This window comes from Oncorhynchus nerka, linkage group LG14 (assembly GCF_034236695.1).
Source record: "Oncorhynchus nerka isolate Pitt River linkage group LG14, Oner_Uvic_2.0, whole genome shotgun sequence".
Classification (NCBI taxonomy): Eukaryota; Metazoa; Chordata; class Actinopteri; order Salmoniformes; family Salmonidae; genus Oncorhynchus; species Oncorhynchus nerka.
In genome coordinates this window covers 65671377-65693770 of record NC_088409.1, presented here as the reverse complement: position 1 = coordinate 65693770, position 22394 = coordinate 65671377, and the positions used below count along the sequence as shown (strand labels likewise).

The 22394-nt window shown below is 43.4% G+C and overlaps 1 protein-coding gene across 12 annotated transcripts in view; it reads left to right on the top strand.

Annotated features, from left to right (window-relative positions):
- Window positions 1-1400: 1400 nt before the first annotated feature.
- The window catches only part of LOC115141261 (pleckstrin homology-like domain family B member 1), a 109114-nt gene continuing 88120 nt past the window's right edge, over window positions 1401-22394 (top strand). For 7 of the 12 annotated variants that reach the window (XM_065000288.1, XM_065000282.1, XM_065000281.1 and 4 more), the window contains exon 1: window positions 1401-1643. The gene's annotated coding sequence lies outside the window, so the exon portion shown is untranslated. Of the gene's footprint in view, window positions 1644-5596; window positions 5948-22394 lie in introns of those variants that run through there. The other 5 variants (XM_065000286.1, XM_065000289.1, XM_065000285.1 and 2 more) reach the window with 3 other exon arrangements.

Sequence of the window (22394 nt, the reverse complement as noted above, 5' to 3'; positions counted from 1 at the left end):
ACTTAGAAATGTCCTTGTTTTTTAAAGAAAATCACATTTTTTGTCCATTAAAATAACATGAAATTGATCAGAAATACAGTGTAGACATTGTTAATGTTGTAAATGACTATTGTAGCTGGAAACGGCAGATTTTTAATGGAATATCTACATAGGCGTACAGAGGCAAATTATCAGCCACCATCACTCCTGTGTTCCAATGGCACGTCGTGTTAGCTAATCCAAGTTTATCATTTTAAAAGGCTAATTGATCATTAGAAAACCCTTTTGCAATTATGTTAGCACAGCTGAAAACTGTTATTCTGATTAAAGAAGCAATAAAACTGGCCTTCTTTAGACCAATTGAGCATCTGGAGCATCAGCATTTGTGGGTTTGATTGCAGACTTAAAATGGCCAGAAACAAAGCACTTTCTTTTGAAACTCGTTAGTCTATTCTTGTTCTGAGAAATTAAGGCTATTCCATGTGAGAAATTGACAAGAAACTGAAGATCTCGTACAACGCTGCGTACTAATCTCTTCAAAGAACAGCGCAGTAATGTAAAACAGTAATGTATATTTTTTTATCAGGAAAATTGTGTGCTTTTTCTGTGGTTATGGGAGCTATATTTGTGGCTATGTTGTTTGGGTGTTTGTATTCTGTCTGTGTTAGAGCCAGGCTTTTTATGAGGCTATAGGAGCTATATTTGTGGCTATGTTGTTTGGGTGTTTGTGTCTGTGTCTGTCTGTGTTAGAGCCAGGCTGACCATCAGCAGCATCACTGGTTAGGTCAGCCATGACAGCTTGAACCAATTATGACAGCTGAGTCCGAGGCTCTGAGCATCTACAAAAGGCAATTTATGTTCACTTTGACAATAATATACATGTGATTAATAACTGCCCCAACTAGTTGTTATATTTCATGTTGTTTTCACCACTTACTGTTTTTCTCAGTGACACCTGGCCGCTTGCCCATATTTGACTCAGTCAATCTATATTAGCTGCAAAAAATATAGAGTTTCCAATATAAAAGTTTAAGGAATAAATATAGTTCTTTATTTTATGTTGAAGAAGTGAGGTATCTGGTATTAAAATGCAGGAACACAGCAGGTCAAAATAACTAATTGGATGCGTCTTTGGGGCTGTTTCAGTGAAGAGTGCATGCATCTATCTAATGGTTATAATAATTTCAACCTCCTCCAAAATATGCCAGTGACTCAAGGTGAACTTGTTTCTGTTTCTGCTTTGTGAGAACAAGTAAGGATTTCTTTAGCCAGAAGAATGACTGCCTTGTGTCCTACTAGGAGTGGTTGACAGCACAGGAAAACTGAGGGAGGGAGAATGAGAGAGATAGAGGGGGGGGGGCAGACCATGTCAGCAGAGCATAGCACAGGACACATTGCGTTGTCACTCTTTTTGTCATGACAGTGTGATGTGAGAGAGTGTGTTTAGGACAGGGAGAGCCTCTCAAACATCGGAGCGACTGACCGCAAAAAAAAAACCTCCTGCTGCACCTCTCGCTCTCCCCCTTTTGGATTCCATCCAGGCTTTTTTATTTGGGTTTTGCTGTACGTGAAGAAGACTGACAGTGGTGCCCTCTTTGTGACAAGCTGTGTTTGTGCTCAGTCCTGGCGTTTTTCTCTTGTTGTTACTGGAAACTTACCCTCAGGTAAAGTAAACTTCCATTATGCTTTGTTAGAAGGGTTGACTTTTTCAGACTGACAATCAGCTGGGAGAGTAGCGTTGTCTGAAAGACTCCAGGTGAGACACGTTACTCACTTTGTGTTGGCTGCATGTGTAGATCTGTCATTGTTCTAAAGGTCCCTTGACGAGAGTTGATCTATTGGCATGTTATTCAATATAGTTTATTCTTTATTCGCTGTTGCTGGTTTAAAAGAAGGAGAATCATGAATGAATGAACAAATTAGTGGATCATATGCTTGTTTATCTTGGGATACTTTATTGTTAAATTGTAAAGGGTTTAAACAAACTTAACTAAGTCTATAACAAAATGTTATAATTCATAGAGATCGTGGGGGAATTTGTATAGTCACTCTTGGTTGGATATCATTATTCCTTCTTTGGACCCCATCTGGTTGTTTGTGTCAATGCCAACCTCCAGGAGTGGGTCCTCTGACTGGCCTTGGTTTATCAGAGCCCCAGACAGACACAATACAAGCCTGGATTGTCCTCCCCTGAGTCTGCACACTGGAAGCTGAGATCTACAGGGCAGATTAACTAGGTAATGCTTTGCTAGCTGGCTACGATGGAGACCAACAGACAATGATCATGTCTGTGTACTTCTGCCTCTTCTAACTGTTCTCTCATAGTCTCTTTGCAGCTTCTCTTTTCAGAGTGGGGAGAAGGAGAGGAGGATAGAGGGAGATGGAGAGAGAAAGGGAGACAGGGGATAGAGACAGGGAGAGAGAGAGCGAGAGGGCAGGCACAGACCCATTACAGAGGCAACAGTCATTTCCACGTTTAGTCCCTGCTTCTTCCCACTCCTTAAACAGTGGATGCTATTGAGAGAAATAGAGAGAGGGAGGGAGTGAGAGAGTGGTTTTGCAGTGGGTCAGACACGTTTTGGGGGCCTAGCAGAGAGAAATGTTCCCTAGAAACGGACTTAAACTGCAATAATAACTCCTTTGTTATGAAAGCTTGTTCTGTTCTGTTCTCACAGAAATCAGGGCCATGTTGTAATCACCCAGCCAGTCTTTCAGTGTGTCCTCTGTACTGTGTCAAATGTTACTGTGTTGTTCCACCAGTCCCACTTCTGCTGTAGGTACTGTGCACCGGCCTGTTAATTACTACTGCTGGCTACCTTGAATGGGATCATACACTCAGAGTTTCCTGGGAATAACCTTTTTGAAACTACATAATGGTCTAATAAGATGCATGGTCCCCTTTACACCATTAGAGAAATGCACAGTATTGACAGAACAGAAATAAGTGGTCTACTCTGGTGTGCTCAAGCGGTTAATGACGCTTGCTTCAGGGCATATGTATGCTGGTGTGAGGTCAAATCTGGCCAATGCCCTTCTAACACAGTAACACACTTTCTCCTCCTCACTTCCATGTCTTTCCTCACTGTCTCTTAAATAAACATGAAATGGGAAGTATATAAACAAGATGAAATAGGTTATTTTTGACAGATATATCTTATATATTGTATACAATAGAGCACTAGCTGTCATATACACTGAACAAAAATATAAACACAACATGCATCATTTTATAAAGATTTTACTGAGTTACAATAAATTCATTAGCCCCTAATCTATGGATTTCACATGACTGGGAATACTGATATGCATCTATTGGTCATAGATACCATAAAAAAAAAGGTAGAGGCATGGATCAAAAAGATCTGTCAGTATCTAGTGTGACTCCATTTGCCTCATGCAGCGCAACACATCTCCTTCGCATAGAGTTGATCAGGCTGTTGATTGTGGCCTGTGGAACGTTGTCCCACTCCTCTTCAATGGCTGTACGAAGTTGCTGTATATTGGCGGGAACTGGAACATACTGTCGTACACGTCGATCCAGAGCATCCCAAACATGCTCAGTGAGTGACATGTCTAGTGAGTATGCAGGCCATGGAAGAACATTTTCAGCTTCCAGGAACTGTGTCCAGATCCTTGCGACATGGGGCTGTGAATTATCATGTTGAAACATGAGGTGACGGCAGCGGATGAATGGCACAACAATGGGCCTCAGGATCTCGTCACGATATCTCTCTGCATTCAAATTGTCATTGATAAAATGCAATTGTGTCCATTGTCTGTAGATTATGCCTGCCCATACCATAACTCCACCATGGGGCACTCTGTTCACAACATGTTCACAACATTGACATCAGCGAACCGCTCGCCCACACTACGCTGTACACGCTGTCTGCCATCTGCCCAGTACAGTTGAAACCGGGATTCATCAACCATGAAGAGCACACTTCTCCAGCGTGCGAGGGGCCATCGAAGGTGAGCATTTGCTCACTGAAGTCGGTTATGCCACTAAACTGCAGTCAGGTCAAGACCCTGGTGAGGATGACGAGCACGCAGGTGAGCTTCGCTGAGACGGTTTCTGACAGTTTGTGCAGAAATTATTTGGTTGTGCAGACCCACAGTTTTATTAGCTGTCCGGTGGCTGGTCTCAGACCACCACGCAGATGAAGGAGCCAGATGTGGAGGTCTTGAGCTGGCGTGGTTCCGCGTGGACTGTGGATGTGAAGCCGGTTGGACGTAAGTTGCTTTAGATAAAAGCGTCTGCTAACCATATTAGCATTCATAGATTTCCTTGGTGGTAGTTGAAACCCAACATTAGCTGATCATCATTATTACTGGTGCAATATCTGAGAACACGCCAGACTGATCGTTGGGGTGTTTTCCAGATGTGTTGTCACGGTAACACATGGTTGGCGGGCCAAACAAGATGTCATCATGTAAGTCACTGGTAACATTTAACACAGTTGAACATTGAACCCGTTTTCACTTTGTCCAAGGAAACCACTCTCTCTCTGGCTATTTGTCTGGAAAATGTCTCATCGGCCACATCATTTGACTACATATGAACACAAGATGCTTGTCCAAAACAAGAGCTAGAGTACTATGATATATTGCAGGCTTTCAATTCATATTCACCAGGTCGGAATCTGTGATTTCACTCTGCATGTTGTCTGAACATGAACAATTCAAAATTGCAATGAATAGGAGTAGGAGAAAAAGGAGTAGATTCACCCGCAGAGCACGGCAGATGTCTATTAAGCCTTCGCAGAAGGCAGGAATCGTGGTCGCAGGCAGGCAATGGTCAAACACAGATAGGCAGTCAAAAACAAACAATACCTCACAAACATACAAACAGAAAGAACTGAACTAAATAGGGAGCTGATGAGACCAGGTGAGAAACAAACACAGGTGAAATCAATGAACAAAAATGAAAGACAGGGCTACGTTCCAGAACACAAAGAAACAGGGCTACGTTCAAGAACACATGCTTCACTGAGAAGGGAAAAGCACAACCTTACAGAAATAGAGTTGTTTTGGGAAGGAGATTCTTGAATGTCGTGGAGGGGGAGAAGAGGATGGCTGTCCGTCCATCCAGAGGAGCAGTTTCCATTACTCAAAGGGATATATCCCACACTGTCGTTTCCTCCCCCCACCCTGCTTCCACCTCTTCCTTGTTACTCCGTCTTCTCATAGTGCTCTCCTTAGCAACAACAACAGCCAACACTTTTCCCTTTTTCCTTTCTAGACCAGACTGGGTTTCTGAACTCATTTGTGAAGACCTCTCTCTTGTAACTGACTGACATTTACCACTTGATGATGAGGAGGACAAAGTGAGAGTCAAAGGGAGAGAGGGCAGGGTGGGTCTGTGACACTCTTGACAAGCAGCATATTGTGTGAAAGGGCTGCCTTTCAACTCCAAAAAGGAGGGAGGGTGGCTGCTGTTTTGTTGCACTGACACACAGGGCCTTGTGTACTTGTTACTCAGCTTATTCTGGCAACACCACATTCAAATTCCTGGCTCGCCGCTCCTCTTTGTCTGTTTTTATTTCTTAAGAGGGACTGCAAGATTAATGAATAGACCAATACGTCAGTCAAAATACTGTTGGAGATGCACAGCCTGGTACCAAAGAGTTTGGCAGCAGTTGTGACTCCAGCCAAACGTCACCTGGCTGGTATAGAGTTACAGACTTTTGACTCACTTAGAGAGAGCGAGAGAGAAGTGCTGCATTTGCCTGCTGTTGTTTCCATTTGGAGAATTTTCAGTTGAAGAAGGAGGAACTCTGTGTACACTGAGCAAGTCCTGGGACAGCCTGTTCTGAGGATCCAGAAAGCCATGGCACCGGTGTTTCTGCCCACTGACCAGCTGAGGACCATGACCTGAGAGATGGAGCATTATCTCTGTCCAGCTAACATTGGGGTCAGAGTACTCCTGGCGTGAAAGCTCCATACTAAAATCCAGGTTGTACCAAAGGTAAGAGGGAGCATAGAGCTGTAAACATGGAAATGTACAGTTGGATAAATGAGTTGGATTCTTTAGTGAGATTCATAGTTGGCATGTTGTAAGACATAGTGTAACTGATTGTCATATTATTTCTCATTGTATAACAAAAACAGTTGGGGGCCTCCCGAGTGGTGCAGTGGTCTAAGGCACTGCATCACAGTGCTAGAGGCGTCATTACAGATCTGAATTCGATCCCAGGCTGTTTCACAACCGGCTGTCATTGGGAGTCCCATAGGGCAGCGCACAATTGGCCCAGCGTTGTCCGGGTTAGGGGAGAGTTTGTGCATGGCGGGCCGGGTGCTTGCAGGTGGATCTCTGTCACTTGAACAATGTTTCCTCCGACCCATTGGTGCGGCTGGCTTCTGGGTTAAGCTGGCTGGCTGGTGTTAAGAAGCGCAGTTTGGCGGGTCATGGTTCGGAGAATGCACGACTCTACCTTTGCCTCTCGAGCCCGTTGGGGAGTTGCAGCGATGAGACAAGACCAAAATTGGGGAGAAAAATAAAAAAGCTTTAAAAAATAATTCATTAAAACATTTTTTTTTTTTACAATAACAGTTGGACTGTGGAAATGGAAAGTAGAAATGTTACATTTGGAGACCAGATATGTATACTAATCAACATGGTTTCCCCTCACTCTATCTTTCTCGATTATTCTCTCTTTACATCATGAGGCTAGGATATCTGTTTCCCAAAGGCTGTCGGTCAGCTCTGTTCTCACACACATTGTCCAATAATTCCCTGGGGGTTTCCCTGGCCATGTGCTGTCTGTATCAGCATGTGTGGTGGGGCAACAGTGTGGGACGGCTGGGCCCTGTAACCTAGTGTAGTGGTGGACGGTCCAGTAGCCTAGTCCATTCCTTCTCTCCTCTGGAGGACTATGGACATTGAAAAAAGCTTTTTGTGCCGACCAGCACAGGAATTCGTGTAGAGCTCTGTGTCTTTGGGAAACAAACAGCCAAAGTCAATGGAACTTTTGAGCATTTGGAGTACCATGGTACCACTCTAACTCTCAAACTCCCCCTGCCCTATCCCCTAATGGCAGTAAGGAAATATCGGAGCTGGAGAAAGAATGACTCACTCCCTAACGGTTGACCTGGCATCTAAGCCAGGGGTTTAGTTTTAGTCAAGCTTGCCTTGCTGGTCGTGCATGTATTAGATAGCGCTTTGTGTTCTGCATGTGAAGGACATATTTTTGTATGGAAACGTTAATCCAATAATTATAGCGTTCCTCTTCTATCCACTGAGCTACATCACTGTAGTTCCAGTATTTGCTGGTATGAGTTGTTCAGTGATGTCAGTGCAGTGGTGAGGAATCAGTCACACAGCATAACATGTAGTCACCCATATCGTAATGACCAACAAGTATTATGAAGAGGCTTGTCATAAGAATGTAAGACCCATTATACAGTCTTATCATCTCATAATGATCACAATTAACTGACTAATGGCCATTTTAAATCAACTGAAAATGTATAAATATGTTCTAAAGCATTATGACACATGTATGCTGTCATTAATTAAAGCGTCATACCTTCAACGGCTTTCACGAAGGGTATGATGATCTGTGAGCCTGTGTTCTGTAGCTCTGCTGTTCCCCACGGTGGAGCAGGTGGTGTGTTTAGCCTGCAGCAGAGAGTGGCTGGGGTCCAAAACGGATAGCTCTGGGCCCAGGGCCTTGAGCCTGTGTGTTTAGAGCACACCATCAGCTGAGGAAGGAATGACAAAAACTCTTCCAGGCAATGCAGAGCATGTCAATATTGATATCATTGCTTTATCTTCGTTTTGACCCGTGTTTATATTTTTGCTGCTTGCGGAACATGTTGTCGATTGGTTTGACACTCCTATTATTCCTACTGAATGATTCATTGTAAATCAGAAATAGTTGCACTTGTAACATATAACTCGGCATCAGGAGCGTAAGTGACCATTTAGTTGAGAGATCATTGTACATATCAAATCTCGAATTTAATGTTTAAAACATCTGCATCTGTTGTTAGTAGATGTTAAAAGTCCCGTTTGCATTTTAGTCTGTTGCATCCTGATCTCTTGGACGGGTTTCCCGAACTACACACGGAGATCCTTGTGCTGTCCCTTATATCCTTCTGTTCCTTATATGAAAGTGACAGAGGCCACTATCGGACCCTGGCCTTGGCCTCGGCCCTACAGGAAATGCTTCCTCTGTCGCCCACACAGGATGTCCACATAGTGACACTCAGAAACGTTGTGGTCAACCTCTTCTAGCTGTCCTTCTTTGTTTGTCATCTTTTTCCTCTTGCTGTCACTCTGTCTTTCCGGGATCCTTCCATGAAGAGATGCAGTCTCTTATATGGTTCACAGTTCACACAACACGTCCATCTATTGACTTTCTCAGGTCCTATTTTCTTCAACCTTATTTTAAAATCAGACAATAACTTTTCATAGGTGCTTTTGCTTATGTTATATGGAGAATTTTATGAGAAAGTACCATCATACTGGCCAGTTTTAGCTATACATGTCAACCATAACTTGAGTTAAATACTGTGCATTGGCTCACATAACAAATGGCCAAAGACAACACTCTTAGTCATATGCAAAAACAAAAGTGGAAACCTTTTATTCTGTCTGAAAGGCCACATCCAGTGGTTGTATCCCATTTACCAATGCTGTTCATGAATCTATTCTTAGATTTCTGTTATGATTTGAAAGCTTTGAATGGCTTTTACAATAAATTGTGAAAATTATAAATAAATCCAAACTTGTGGGGCCAGTTATCTAGTTAAGTAGATCATCTCAGTTTAGACAAATTCAATGTACTGTTTCTCATTCTCTTTGTTACTAGGTTAGACTGACCAACCTCAACCACTGACCCTGACTGTCATTGTACCCTGCCTATTGCAGATTCCCTTTGTTCTATGTGGCCTATAATAAACAGTCATATATCTCACTGGTGTTAAAGAGAACAAGAGTAGGGAGGGAAGCCTTTGATGCTGCTCACTGTTTAGCCTCCTGTACGGTGTACATATTAGGACATATACCCCTCCTGCCTGTCCCAGGTACAAATGTTTTGACGTTTTGAAATGGAGAGGTACTTACCTGAGTTTGTCCAATGAAAACTGTCTGTCCTACTGAACATGCCCCAGATGGAAACAATGACAATCAGATTTTGTGATTATCAATGAAACTATTTGCATTAAAGGAAAACAACCGGTATGATGCATTTTATATCATATGAGGCTGTTGCAGCTCTGTTGCAGCTCTGTCGAAGCCTGGGTCTATACTTTGTCAATGGTAGGTTACGGGGGACTCTTTGGGGAGATTCACCTACTGCTCACCTCTTGGCCACAGTACAGTAGACTATATGATTGCAGACATTGACCCTTTCTCTCTCAGCTCATTGACTGTCACCTCTGTCTGATCACAGCCAAATTACGTTGATCCTCAAAGAACAGACATGGAAACAACCACACATTCACAGCCCAGTAAGCTGTACAACATCAGACATTCATACAGATGGGCCCAAAACAGCACAGAAGAATACCAGAAAGCAACCTGTAACCAAAATATCCAGACACTCTTAGATAACTTTCTGGATACCACATTCACTCACAGTAAAGAAGGCATCGATCTAGCAGTAAAAAACATCAACTATATATTCAGGCAAACGGCAAAAGAAGCACAAATGAAATTGATTTTTTTTTTAAATGTAAAAGACCACAGATGATGACAACTGGTTTGATGCAGATTGTAAAATTATAAGGAAAAAACATAGAACACTATCCAACCAAAAGCACAGAGACCCAAATAATGGTGAATTACGCCTTCATTACTGTGAGACTTTAAAACTCTATAAACGTACACTCGGAACCAAAAAAGCACAGTACAACAGAAAGCAGCTGACACTAAGTGAGGAGTCCATAAACATAAACACAACTTCTGGCAAAATTGGAAAAAAATGAAATAAGGCGAAACAAGAGGAATTAGCAATACAACATGGTGACATATGGACAACCCATTTTAAAACACTCTACAACACCGTTCAAATTGACACAAATGCAGAACAATGCAAAATTCATGAGAAGTTTAATGGATTAGAGAAAGCCATAAAGGACAATCTAAATCCATTGGACTCCCCAATTACTGACCAGGAGCTCTATAAGAAACTTCAGTCCCTCAAATTTAAAAAAGCATGCAGACCTGATGGTATCCTAAATGAGATGCTCAAACTCACCAGTGCAAAAATTGTATTGGTTATATTAAAACTGTTTAATTTGATCGTGCGTGTAGGTAATTTCCCTGACATCTGGAATCAAGGACTCATAGCCCCAATCTTTAACAACGGAGACAAATTTGACCCTAACAATTAGAGACATTTGTGTGAACAGTAACCTGGGGAAGGTTTTCTGTAGTATTATAAATGTAAGAGTTCTAAACTTCCTTAATAGAGCTCTGAAATGCAAATGCGCTACGCTAAATGCTAATAGTATTAGTTAAAACTCAAAAGTTCATTAAAATACACATGCAGGGTATCAAATTAAAGCTACACTCGTTGTGAATCCAGGCAACAAGTCAGATTTTTAAAATGCTTTTCGGCGACAGCATGAGAAGCTATTATCTGATAGCATGCACCAATACACTACAACAGAAAAGCACAGCAGGGGACGTAAACAAAATAATTAGCATTTCGGCGTTACACAAACCGCACAATAAAATAGAAAACAGTCATTACCTTTCACCATCTTCTTTGTTGGCACTCCTAGATGTCCCATAAACACTATTGGGTCTTTATTTCGATTAAATCGGGCCATATAAAGCCAAGATATCGTTATATGTAGACTGTGTGATAAACGAAAAAAACTGCGATTTCACAACGTAACGTCATTTTTTAAAATTCAAAAAGTAGACGATAAACTTTCACAAAACACTTCGAAATACGTTTGTAATGCTACTTTAGGTATTAGTAAACGTTAATAAGCGATAAAAATCATCCGTAGGCGATGTAAAAATCATTAGCTGTCGTCTTGGAAAAAATTTCACGAGAGAGCTCTTCCAGAATGATCTGGGCGGAGACTGGAGGTAAGTGGTGCCCCTGTTTCGGTTCAACCAAGAATCAAAGATGATTCAATTCACAAGACTCTAGACAACATGGGGATGCTGTGGGAGTTGAATGCTCGGTCTTATCTAATTCGGCTCACTGTTAACAATTGCTGGAAGTGGCGCAAGGATATTTATTTCCATTTTCTGTGATCAGGTTTTCCTGCGCTTTCCGATGTAACGCACGTTATGTTATAGCCACAGTCGTGATTTAACCAGTTTTAAAAACGTCCGAGGGTTTCCTATCCACACATTCTAACCATATGAACGTACTATATTCCTGGCATGAGTAGCAGGGCGCTGAAATGTTGCGCGATTTTTAACAAAATGTTCAAAAAAGTAGAGGGTAGGAGCAACTAGTTAATAAGCACGTCTTGGATTTATACCAAAACATCGCACGACTGATCATATTTCACCTTACACACCCTGATAGATAAACATGTCCACCAAAATAATACCAAAATATGCGCTTACTTTATCGACTTCCAAATAGCATTTGATTCTATTTGGCATACAGGACTGTTCTACAAGGTTATTGAAAGTGGTGTAGGGGGTAAAACATATGACAACAACAATTAAATCAAAGTATACTGGCAATATGTGCGTATTAAAATTGTCAAGAAAATAACAGAATTCTTTAACCAGGGGTGAGGTCTTCGCCAGGGTTGCAATCTGAGCCCTGTACTCTTCAATATTTACTTCAATGAATTGGCCACTATTCTAGAAAAATCCTCAGCCCCTGGTGTTAGTCTCCACAATTCAGAGGTTAAATGCCTACTTTTCGCAGATGACCTATGCCTGCTGTCACCCACAGGACATGGCCTACAGCGGAGCCTGGACCTGCTAGAGCAGTACTGCCAGACCTGGGCGCTGTCAGTAAACCACAAAAATACTAAAATAATGATTTTCCAGAGAAGATTCAGATCTCAGGGAATTAGACCAAAGTTCTCATTTGGTACAAAATATATAGAGTACTGCACACACTACAATTACTTAGGTTTAAAAATAAGCTCAACTGGACACCTTAATGAGGCTCAGATTGATGAGACAGTGAATGAATAGAGAGAAAGCACGAAGGGCATTCAACGCCATTAAAAAAACTAATTCAAATTGAACCAATTGCACTTTATGGCAGCGAGGTGTGGAGTCCACTTGCAAAACAAGATTTCACCAAATGGGACAAACACCACATTGAAACCCTACATGCAGAGTTCTGTAAGATTCTCCTACATGTCCAGAGGAAAACTACAAACAATGCATGCAGGGCAGAATTAGGCCAATATCCACTAATAATAAAAACACAAAAAAAGAGCAATTAAGTTTTGGAAACATCTAAAATACAGTGACCCCCTCTCATATCATTACCAAACCCTGCAATGCCAAGAGCTAAGCAAAGAAAAAGTCCCCTCATCCAGCTGGTCCTGAGTTCACAAACTCTTCAGACGAAGAGGAGGAAATTATCCGTAACAGAAGGGTAGACACAGGAAAACCTGGCTCCCTGTAGAGGAAAGGCTGTGCAACCACTGCACAGCAGCAGAACCTGAGACAGAGCTGCATTTTCCTTATAAAAATATAAAACAATTAGACTGTCATTTCCCCAAATTTGAAACCCTTATTCAAGGTTTCAAAGACCTCTCTGATGAGAGTAGGCTACCCATCCTGTTGGGGAGGGATGCAGAGAGCTGTGGGTTGGCAGCACACTACATTATTGCCTGCCATAAGATGAGGGGCCGTGTCTGACAGACCAATCAACCTGCACATGTCCTCTACTGTATGTTTATTGTTATTGTTCAATGTATGGTTATTTTTTACCCTTGGTTATTGTACCCTTGGTACACAATGCACAGGTACTTACAATATGTGCATCCAAGATGGCGTAGCAGTAAGTTGTCCTGTCGTATCGTCTCTCTGTAAATATCGTCTCTTTTTCGTTTTAGATATTTTTTAGATATTTTTTTCTTCGCATATCCTTATAAACATTTTGCTAAACCTAAGCTTCCAAATACTCTTCTGCAACCCGCCAATGTAGCTACTTTCCTAAAGTAGTTATATTTACTTCGGAACCGGACCCTCTCAACTGAAGCTAGCCAGCTAACTAACAGCTATGCTAGCGGTCATCAACTAACCTTTAGCTCGGAAAGCTCTCGCCAGTTCGAACAACGCGACGCTAACCAGAGCATAACGGACCTAATTTTTTTTTTACCCCCGGATTCCCACCACAAACGGAACATTCTTCAGCTGGATCTTCGCAACTAGCTATCGAGCTAAACAGCAACCCTGGTTGATTACTCCTGGCTAGCGTTTCCACCCACGTAGCTTGAAGCTAGCCCGGCCAGAGCTCCTAGCATACTCCTGGGCTACAATACCTTGACTACGACCGGTCTATCAATATCACTGCATGAAGAGGAATAAACAGACTCACCCCATCGCGACGTCCTCCAAAGGCTAACTCTCTAGCCCTCGCTATCTCCTTGCTTGCTAGTTCGGCACGCTAACTGCTAGCTTGTTTAGCCCAGGTCCGCTAACTACTACCTTGTTTACCCCGGCCTGCTAATCTGTTAGCTTGTTAGCACAGGCCTGCTAACCGTCCCGCCGCGTCCCAAAAACGCAGTGGCCCATATGTACTCTATCTCTTCCCGATTAAATTTTTTTTTTGTTTATACCTTCCGGAAACCTGCCTCACCCAATGTGATACGGAATCGCTATTATCTTTATTTTTAGAACACACTCAAGAACCTCCAGAAGCTAACCAGCTAGCTAGCTACAAGCTATTTAGTCATTGTTAGTTTTCTTAACCTGGATAACACTCGCCAGCCCAGCCCCCCCTGCCCCATCCACCGCTGCCCCCTGGACTCTGATCACTTGGCTACATAGCTGATGCACGCTGGACTGTCCATTAATCACGGTACTCCATTCTGCTTGTTTGTTTTATCTGTCGGCCGAGTTGCCTAGTCAATGCCATCTCACCTGCTGTTGTTATGCTAGCTGATTAGCTGTTGTCTCACCCACTGTTTTAGCTAGCTTTCCCAATTCAACACCTGTGTTCACTGTATGCCTCGCTGTATGTCTCTCTCAAATGTCAATATGCCTTGTATACTGTTGCTCAGGTTAGTTATCATTGTTTTAGTTCACAATGGAGCCCCTAGTCCTATTCCTCACACCCCTGATACCTCCTTTGTCCCACCTCCCACATATGCGGTGACCTCACCCATTACAACCAGCATGTCCAGAGATAAAACCTCTCTCATCATCACCCAGTGCCTGGGCTTACCTCCGCCGTACCCGCACCCCACCATACCCCTGTCTGTGCATTATGCCCTGAATATATTCTACCATGCCCAGAAACCTGCTCCTCTTATTCTCTGTCCCCAACGCTCTAGGCGACCAGTTTTGATAGCCCTTAGCCGCACCCTCATACTACTCCTTCTCTGTTCTGCGGGTGATGTGGAGGTAAACCCGGGCCCTGCATGTCCCCAGGCACCCTCATTTGTTGACTTCTGTGATCGAAAAAGCCTTGGTTTCATGCATGTCAACATTAGAAGCCTCCTCCCTAAGTTTGTTTTACTCACTGCTTTAGCACACTCTGCTAACCCTGATGTCCTTGCCGTGTCTGAATCCTGGCTCAGGAAGGCCACCAAAAATTCAGAGATTTCCATACCCAACTATAACATCTTCTGTCAAGATAGAACTGCCAAAGGGGGAGGAGTCGCAGTCTACTGCAGAGATAGCCTGCAAAGTAATGTCATACTTTCCAGGTCCATACCCAAACAGTTCGAACTACTAATTCTGAAAATTACTCTCTCCAGAAATAAGTCTCTCACTGTTGCCGCCTGCTACCGACCCCCCTCAGCTCCCAGCTGTGCCCTGGACACCATTTGTGAATTGATTGCCCCCCATCTAGCTTCTGAGTTTGTTCTGTTAGGTGACCTAAACTGGGATATGCTTAACACCCCGTCAGTCCTACAATCTAAGCTAGATGCCCTCAATCTCACACAAATCATCAAGGAACCCACCAGGTACAACCCTAACTCTGTAAGCAAGGGCACCCTCATAGACGTCATCCTGACCAACTGGCCCTCCAAATACACCTCCGCTGTCTTCAACCAGGATCTCAGCGACCACTGCCTCATTGCCTGTATCCGCTACGGTGCCGCAGCCAAACGACCACCCCTCATCACTGTCAAACGCTCCCTAAAACACTTCTGTGAGCAGGCCTTTCTAATTGACCTGGCCCGGGTATCCTGGAAGGACATTGACCTCATCCCGTCAGTTGAGGATGCCTGGTCATTCTTTAAGAGTAACTTCCTCACCATATTAGATAAGCATGCTCCGTTCAAAAAATGCAGAACTAAGAACAGATACAGCCCTTGGTTCACTCCAGACCTGACTGCCCTCGACCAGCACAAAAACATCCTGTGGCGGACTGCAATAGCATCGAACAGTCCCCGTGATATGCAACTGTTCAGGGAAGTCAGGAACCAATACACGCAGTCAGTCAGGAAAGCTAAGGCCAGCTTCTTCAGGCAGAAGTTTGCATCCTGTAGCTCCAACTCCAAAAAGTTCTGGGACACTGTGAAGTCCATGGAGAACAAGAGCACCTCCTCCCAGCTGCCCACTGCACTGAGGCTAGGGAACACGGTCACCACCGACAAATCCATGATTATCGAAAACTTCAACAAGCATTTCTCAACGGCTGGCCATGCCTTCCGCCTGGCTACTCCTACCTCGGCCAACAGCTCCGGCCCCCCGCAGCTCCTCGCCCAAGCCTCTCCAGGTTCTCCTTTACCCAAATCCAGATAGCAGATGTTCTGAAAGAGCTGCAAAACCTGGACCCGTATAAATCAGCTGGGCTTGACAATCTGGACCCTCTATTTCTGAAACTATCCGCCGCCATTGTCGCAACCCCTATTACCAGCCTGTTCAACCTCTCTTTCATATCGTCTGAGATCCCCAAGGATTGGAAAGCTGCCGCAGTCATCCCCCTCTTCAAAGGGGGAGACACCCTGGACCCAAACTGTTACAGACCTATATCCATTCTGCCCTGCCTATCTAAGGTCTTCGAAAGCCAAGTCAACAAACAGGTCACTGACCATCTCGAATCCCACCGTACCTTCTCCGCTATGCAATCTGGTTACCGAGTCGGTCACGGGTGCACCTCAGCCACACTCAAGGTACTAAACGACATCATAACCGCCATCGATAAAAGACAGTACTGTGCAGCCGTCTTCATCGACCTTGCCAAGGCTTTCGACTCCGTCAATCACCATATTCTTATCGGCAGACTCAGTAGCCTCGGTTTTTCGGATGACTGCCTTGCCTGGTTCACCAATTACTTTGCAGACAGAGTTCAGTGTGTCAAATCGGAGGGCATGTTGTCCGGTCCTCTGGCAGTCTCTATGGGGGTGCCACAGGGTTCAATTCTCGGGCCGACTCTTTTCTCTGTGTATATCAATAATGTTGCTCTTGCTGCGGGCGATTCCCTGATCCACCTCTACGCAGACGACACCATTCTATACACTTTCGACCCGTCATTGGACACTGTGCTATCTAACCTCCAATCGAGCTTCAATGCCATACAACACTCCTTCCGTGGCCTCCAACTGCTCTTAAACGCTAGTAAAACCAAATGCATGCTTTTCAACCGATCGCTGCCTGCACCCGCTTGCCCGACTAGCATCACCACACTGGATGGTTCCGACCTTGAATATGTGGACACCTATAAGTACCTAGGTGTCTGGCTAGACTGCAAACTCTCCTTCCAGACCCATATCAAACATCTCCAATCAAAAATCAAATCAAGAGTCGGCTTTCTATTCCGCAACAAAGCCTCCTTCACTCACGCTGCCAAGCTTACCCTAGTAAAACTGACTATCCTACCGATCCTCGACTTCGGCGATGTCATCTACAAAATGGCTTCCAACACTCTTCTCAGCAAACTGGATGCAGTTTATCACAGTGCCATCCGTTTTGTCACTAAAGCACCTTATACTACCCACCACCGCGACTTGTATGCTCTAGTCGGCTGGCCCTCGCTACATATTCGCCCACTGGCTCCAGGTCATCTACAAGGCCATGCTAGGCAAAGCTCCGCCTTATCTCAGCTCACTGGTCACGATGGCAACACCCATCCGTAGCACGCGCTCCAGCAGGTGTATCTCATTGAGCATCCCCAAAGCCAACACCTCATTCGGCCGCCTTTCGTTCCAGTACTCTGCTGCCTGTGACTGGAACGAATTGCAAAAATCGCTGAAGTTGGAGACTTTTATCTCCCTCACCAACTTCAAACATCAGCTATCTGAGCAGCTAACCGATCACTGCAGCTGTACATAATCTATTGGTAAATAGCCCACCCATTTTCACCTACCTCATCCCCACAGTTTTTATTTATTTACTTTTCTGCTCTTTTGCACACAAATATCTCTACCTGTACATGATCATCTGATCATTTATCATTCCAGTGTTAATCTGCAATATTGTAATTATTCGCCTACCTCCTCATGCCTTTTGCACACATTGTATATAGACTCCCCTTTTTTTCTCTACTGTGTTATTGACTTGTTAATTGTTTACTCCATGTGTAACTCTGTGTTGTCTGTTCACTCTGCTATGCTTTATCTTGGCCAGGTCGCAGTTGCAAATGAGAACCTATTCTCAACTAGCCTACCTGGTTAAATAAAGGTGAAATAAAAAATAAATAAAAAAACAATAAACAATTCCCGACAAGGACATGGGGGAAACAGAGGGAACATATACAACATGTAATTTCGGAATTGAAACCAGGTGAGTTTGAAAACAAAACAAAATAAATGGAACATGAAAAATGGATCGGCGATGGCTAGAAGACCGGTGATGTCGACCGCCGAACACCACCCGAACAAAGAGAGGAACCGACTTCGCCATAGCCACAAGCAGAACAATTGAAATTGGAGCACGACCAGGTGGACTGGGTCCAGCCAGGAATCAGCAGGCCAGGTAGTCCTGAGGCATGGTCCTAGGGCTCAGATCCATCTGGGAGGGGAGGGAGAGAGACATTTTTTGGGGGAGCATACTCAGTTCCACACAGGACACCAGATAAGACAGAAGAATTACACTGGATATAACAGACTGACCCTAGCCCCTCGGTACGTAAACTATTGCAACTTCTTAACTGTCCCCCACAATGAAATTTGGGAGGGGCCTGTGGCTCTGTCCTCACGTGTTAGTAAGTGCGTATGTTCATCACACGCAATATGTCAGACAGCACTGGCCTGACTTTGACTAAACTTGGGTGAATGATGCGTCTTGCCATAGAGATCTGGCGTTTACAAAAATACACTGATTGGCCAGATGGCGATTGAAACTGCAAACTTTTAAAGGTCATGCCCCTAACCCCGCTATTGACCAATAAACATTCACATGGGCGTGGTATGGCACATAAATGCATATAAATCAGTCAAGTATATTCGTATTGTAACCAAAATTGGTACACATGTTGCAAACAATATCAAGACTCAACATATGCAAGAACATTCATATCGACCCCACAGTGGAGCTATAACAGGCAGACGTTTATATCTCTTGATCTGTTTGACTCGGAGTGATGAAATTTGGCACACATGCTCAGGGATATGAGTCTAGCTAACCCACTCGATATCTCAGACAAAACTTTGGCGAATGATTCGTCTTGCCATAGAGATCACTGATTGGCCCACGGAGGGCGCTGCATCATTCATGGGGGACGACATTTTTAACCTTTGCCTTCTTGAATTGTATTGTTGTAGGCATATCCTTGCATTGTGGATATCGCGCAAGTAGCATGAATCTTCTTTATACCATCTGATTTAAGGTATCTGGTAAAGGCTGCCTAAAAGATACATGCTGAAACTCTTCCCATGGTAGTTTGCTACATTTCTGTGGCCTCGCTCTAAAAACAGAAGGTGCTGTTTGGCTCCAGCCACATCCAGTTGTGAAGCGCCAAGGGACATTGCAGAGTACAATTGTCGCCATAAATATATGTTCCCTGAAATGCCAAGTATTTATGTGCAGCCACTTGGTTTCCTATAGTAGGCTGTACATGGTGCCTACTACTAGAACTACTGTCCTCCCCTCTCTAACCTGTTCCCTGACATGTAGGCTACGTTCCAATGTCCATACTAACATACCACTTAGCTAGAATATGTGTCCAATACATTGCTTCATTCTAGGTAGTATGCTAGTGTGAATATCAGAACGGATGATTGCAGAGATGTTTTCTCAGAGAGAAACGCATCAGGTCTCAGGGAGAGAGTGCTTACATTTTATGGAGACAGTGAATATTTCATGACAAGAACCATAAACTACAAGGAGTAGGATGCTATAGTAAATCTGTCATGTGAGCAGATATGGCATTTGTAAGAGAATTGATGGATTGTTCAGCAACACCAGGGTATTTGTGTGTGTGTCTTTTTGTCTCTCTTTCTCTCTCCAGCCCACCTCAGTTCTAATGCCAGTGTTGAGTAATCCTCTGGGTAGGAAGAAACATGCAGCCAATCATTACCTTACTCCATACGAGACTATTCATTTCTATTCTAATTGCTATTTATTTCCGACGCATCCGCATTTCGGAAGCGTACAAAGCGTCTCTTCATTGGAAATTCATGCCCATGGTTTGATAATCTGTGGAGAATATTGTCCCATGTGTTTTCATATGCATGATGAAACCTCCAAATGGTATGTTTGGACAGTAGTGAGATTATATTTTTACATAAGCTACCATAGGATGTCTACGGAGGTAATATCTTGTTGTTGTGTCGAGGAAGTTTGTTCTACACTACAGCTGATTATTTAGGAGTTTCTCTGTCTTGACTAGGGGAAGAAAATAGGGAAGAAATTCCCAAATTCCACAATTCTCCCAGATTGTCATCAACGTGTTTGAGTGAAGGATTTGTTTGTCTCCTGGGACAGTCGTGGGACTTCGGGTTTGGAAACAATATGCCCCACTGTTGCCCATACTCGCATGCCTTCAGCAAGCCACAAGCTCCCTCCCTCCCTCCAACATTTCTGCTATTCAACCCGATGGCTTCCCTCCCATATCCCCATCAAAAAAGATTCCTTCATGTGTGAGGGAAAGATCCATGCATAGAACACAATGATAGAACACAATGATAGAACACAATGATAGAACACAATGCCTGCCTTTATAGCAGCCACTCCAGTTTGAAAAAAAGAAAAGTGCCATGCTTTGCATTGTTTCTCCTTTAATCTGTGTGTGTGTAGTTAGCAGTGGGCTGGTTCTGTAGAGAGCATCTTTAGAGAAAAGGCCATTTTGAGAGAGAGAGAGAGACACACAGAGAGAGAGAGAGATGAGGCTTTGATGAATGTGATGGCATGTGGTGGGAACTGACTGAGAATAGGGGCTGGAATCAGATCAAATCAGATGAGATCACAGAGATACTGTGGGGCAAAAAAGTATTTAGTCAGCCACCAATTGTGCAAGTTCTCCCACTTAGAAAGATGAGAGAGGCCTGTAATTTTCATCATAGGTACACTTCTGACCATTTGACATTCTCTCAATCTTCTTCTGGATCAGCCAAATGCTCTCTAGCAAACTTCAGACGGGCCTGGACATGTACTGGCTTAAGCAGGGGGACACATCTGGCACTGCAGAATTTGAGACCCTGGCGGCGTAGTGTGTTACTGATTTTTTATTTTATTTTATTTAACCTTTATTTAACATGGTAGGCTTTGTTACTTTGGTCCCAGCTCTCTGTAGGTCATACACTAGGTCCCCCCGTGTGGTTCTGGGATTTTTGCTCACCGTTCTTGTGATAATTTTGACCCCACGGGGTGAGATCTTGCGTGGAGCCCCAGATCGAGGGAGATTATCAGTGGTCTTGTATGTCTTCCATTTTGTAATATTTGCTCCCACACTTGATTTCCTCAAAACAAGCTGCTTACCTATTGCAGATTCAGTCTTCCCAGCCTGGTGCAGGTCTACAATTTTGTTTCTGGTGTCCTTTGACAGCTCTTTGGTCTTGGCCATAGTGGAGTTTGGAGTGTGACTGTTTGAGGTTGTGGACAGGTGTATTTTATACTGATAACAAGTTACAACAGGTGCCATTAATACAGGTAACGAGTGGAGGACAGAGGAGCCTCTTAAAGAAGAAGTTACAGGTCTGTGAGAGCCAGAAATCTTGCTTGTTTGTAGGTGACCAAATACTTATTTTCCACCATAATTTGCAAATAAATTCATAAAAAATCCTACAATGTGATTTTCTGGATTTTTTTTCTCATTTTGTCTGTCATAGTTGAAGTGTACCTATGATGAACATTACAGGCCTCTCTCATCTTTTTAAGTGGGAGAACTTGCACAATTGGTGGCTGACTAAATACTTTTTCGTCACACTGTATATTGGATTAGACAGAGTTCGATGATGGCCTATTGTATGTTCTTTATCCAGCTCTCCAGATGACCTACATTGCCTTCATGGAGTTACACTCTGAGTTATTGCATGTTTATATTTCCCTAATAGTGTTAATAATACCGTATAATCACTCTAAAGGCTATTTCTACCCCTCACCTCTCATCCTCTCTCAATTTTCTCTTCCTTTTTTTGTCTCTGTCCTTCTCTCCATCCCTCTCTCCTTCTGTTATCAGGGCTTGTGGCTGCCAGGCAAGAATGCAGGCTTAGTTCAGCGTAGCAAGGACAGACAGGTCCGTGCAGTGAATGGGAGCATGTAATGAATCGAGGGTGATTGTTGAGGTAGATGATACCTCAACAATAGTTATAGCAGCTGGCAAGTAGCAGGTACTGTAGCAGCTTTGAAGGAAGCTCTAATTTGCTCACTCTGTAGTCGAGAGTAAGAATCTTTTCGCAATGGAGGCCGTATAATTGCTGGACAACTGGTGAAAGGTAAATACCGGAGAGCCCTACAACTGCACTGTAAGATATGACAAGGGACATGATGGCTATATCATGAGGTTACTCGGTCTCTCACACACACAGTATTTTCTTAGTAGGTATAGTCATGTGAAATATAACTTTGATTGAAGTGTTTTGTTCTGATCATAGTGTTTTTTTAAACTGTTTGTTGACATATTCATTTTTGCCATTTCTATAGGTAATGTCAGACATTTTAGTGAATTTTTTTGGCAGAGTTATATGACGTTAACAGGGTAAACTTGATGATAAAGAACATTTGAATCTATGTTGTGGATTGGGATACATCAGAAACATACACTATGTGGACACCTGCTCGTCGAACATCTCTTTACAAAATCATGGGCATTAATATGGAGTTGCCCCCCCCCCCTTCGCTGCTAAAACAGCCTCCACTCTTCTTTGAAGGCTTTCCACTAAATGTTGGAACATTGCTGCAGGGACTTGCT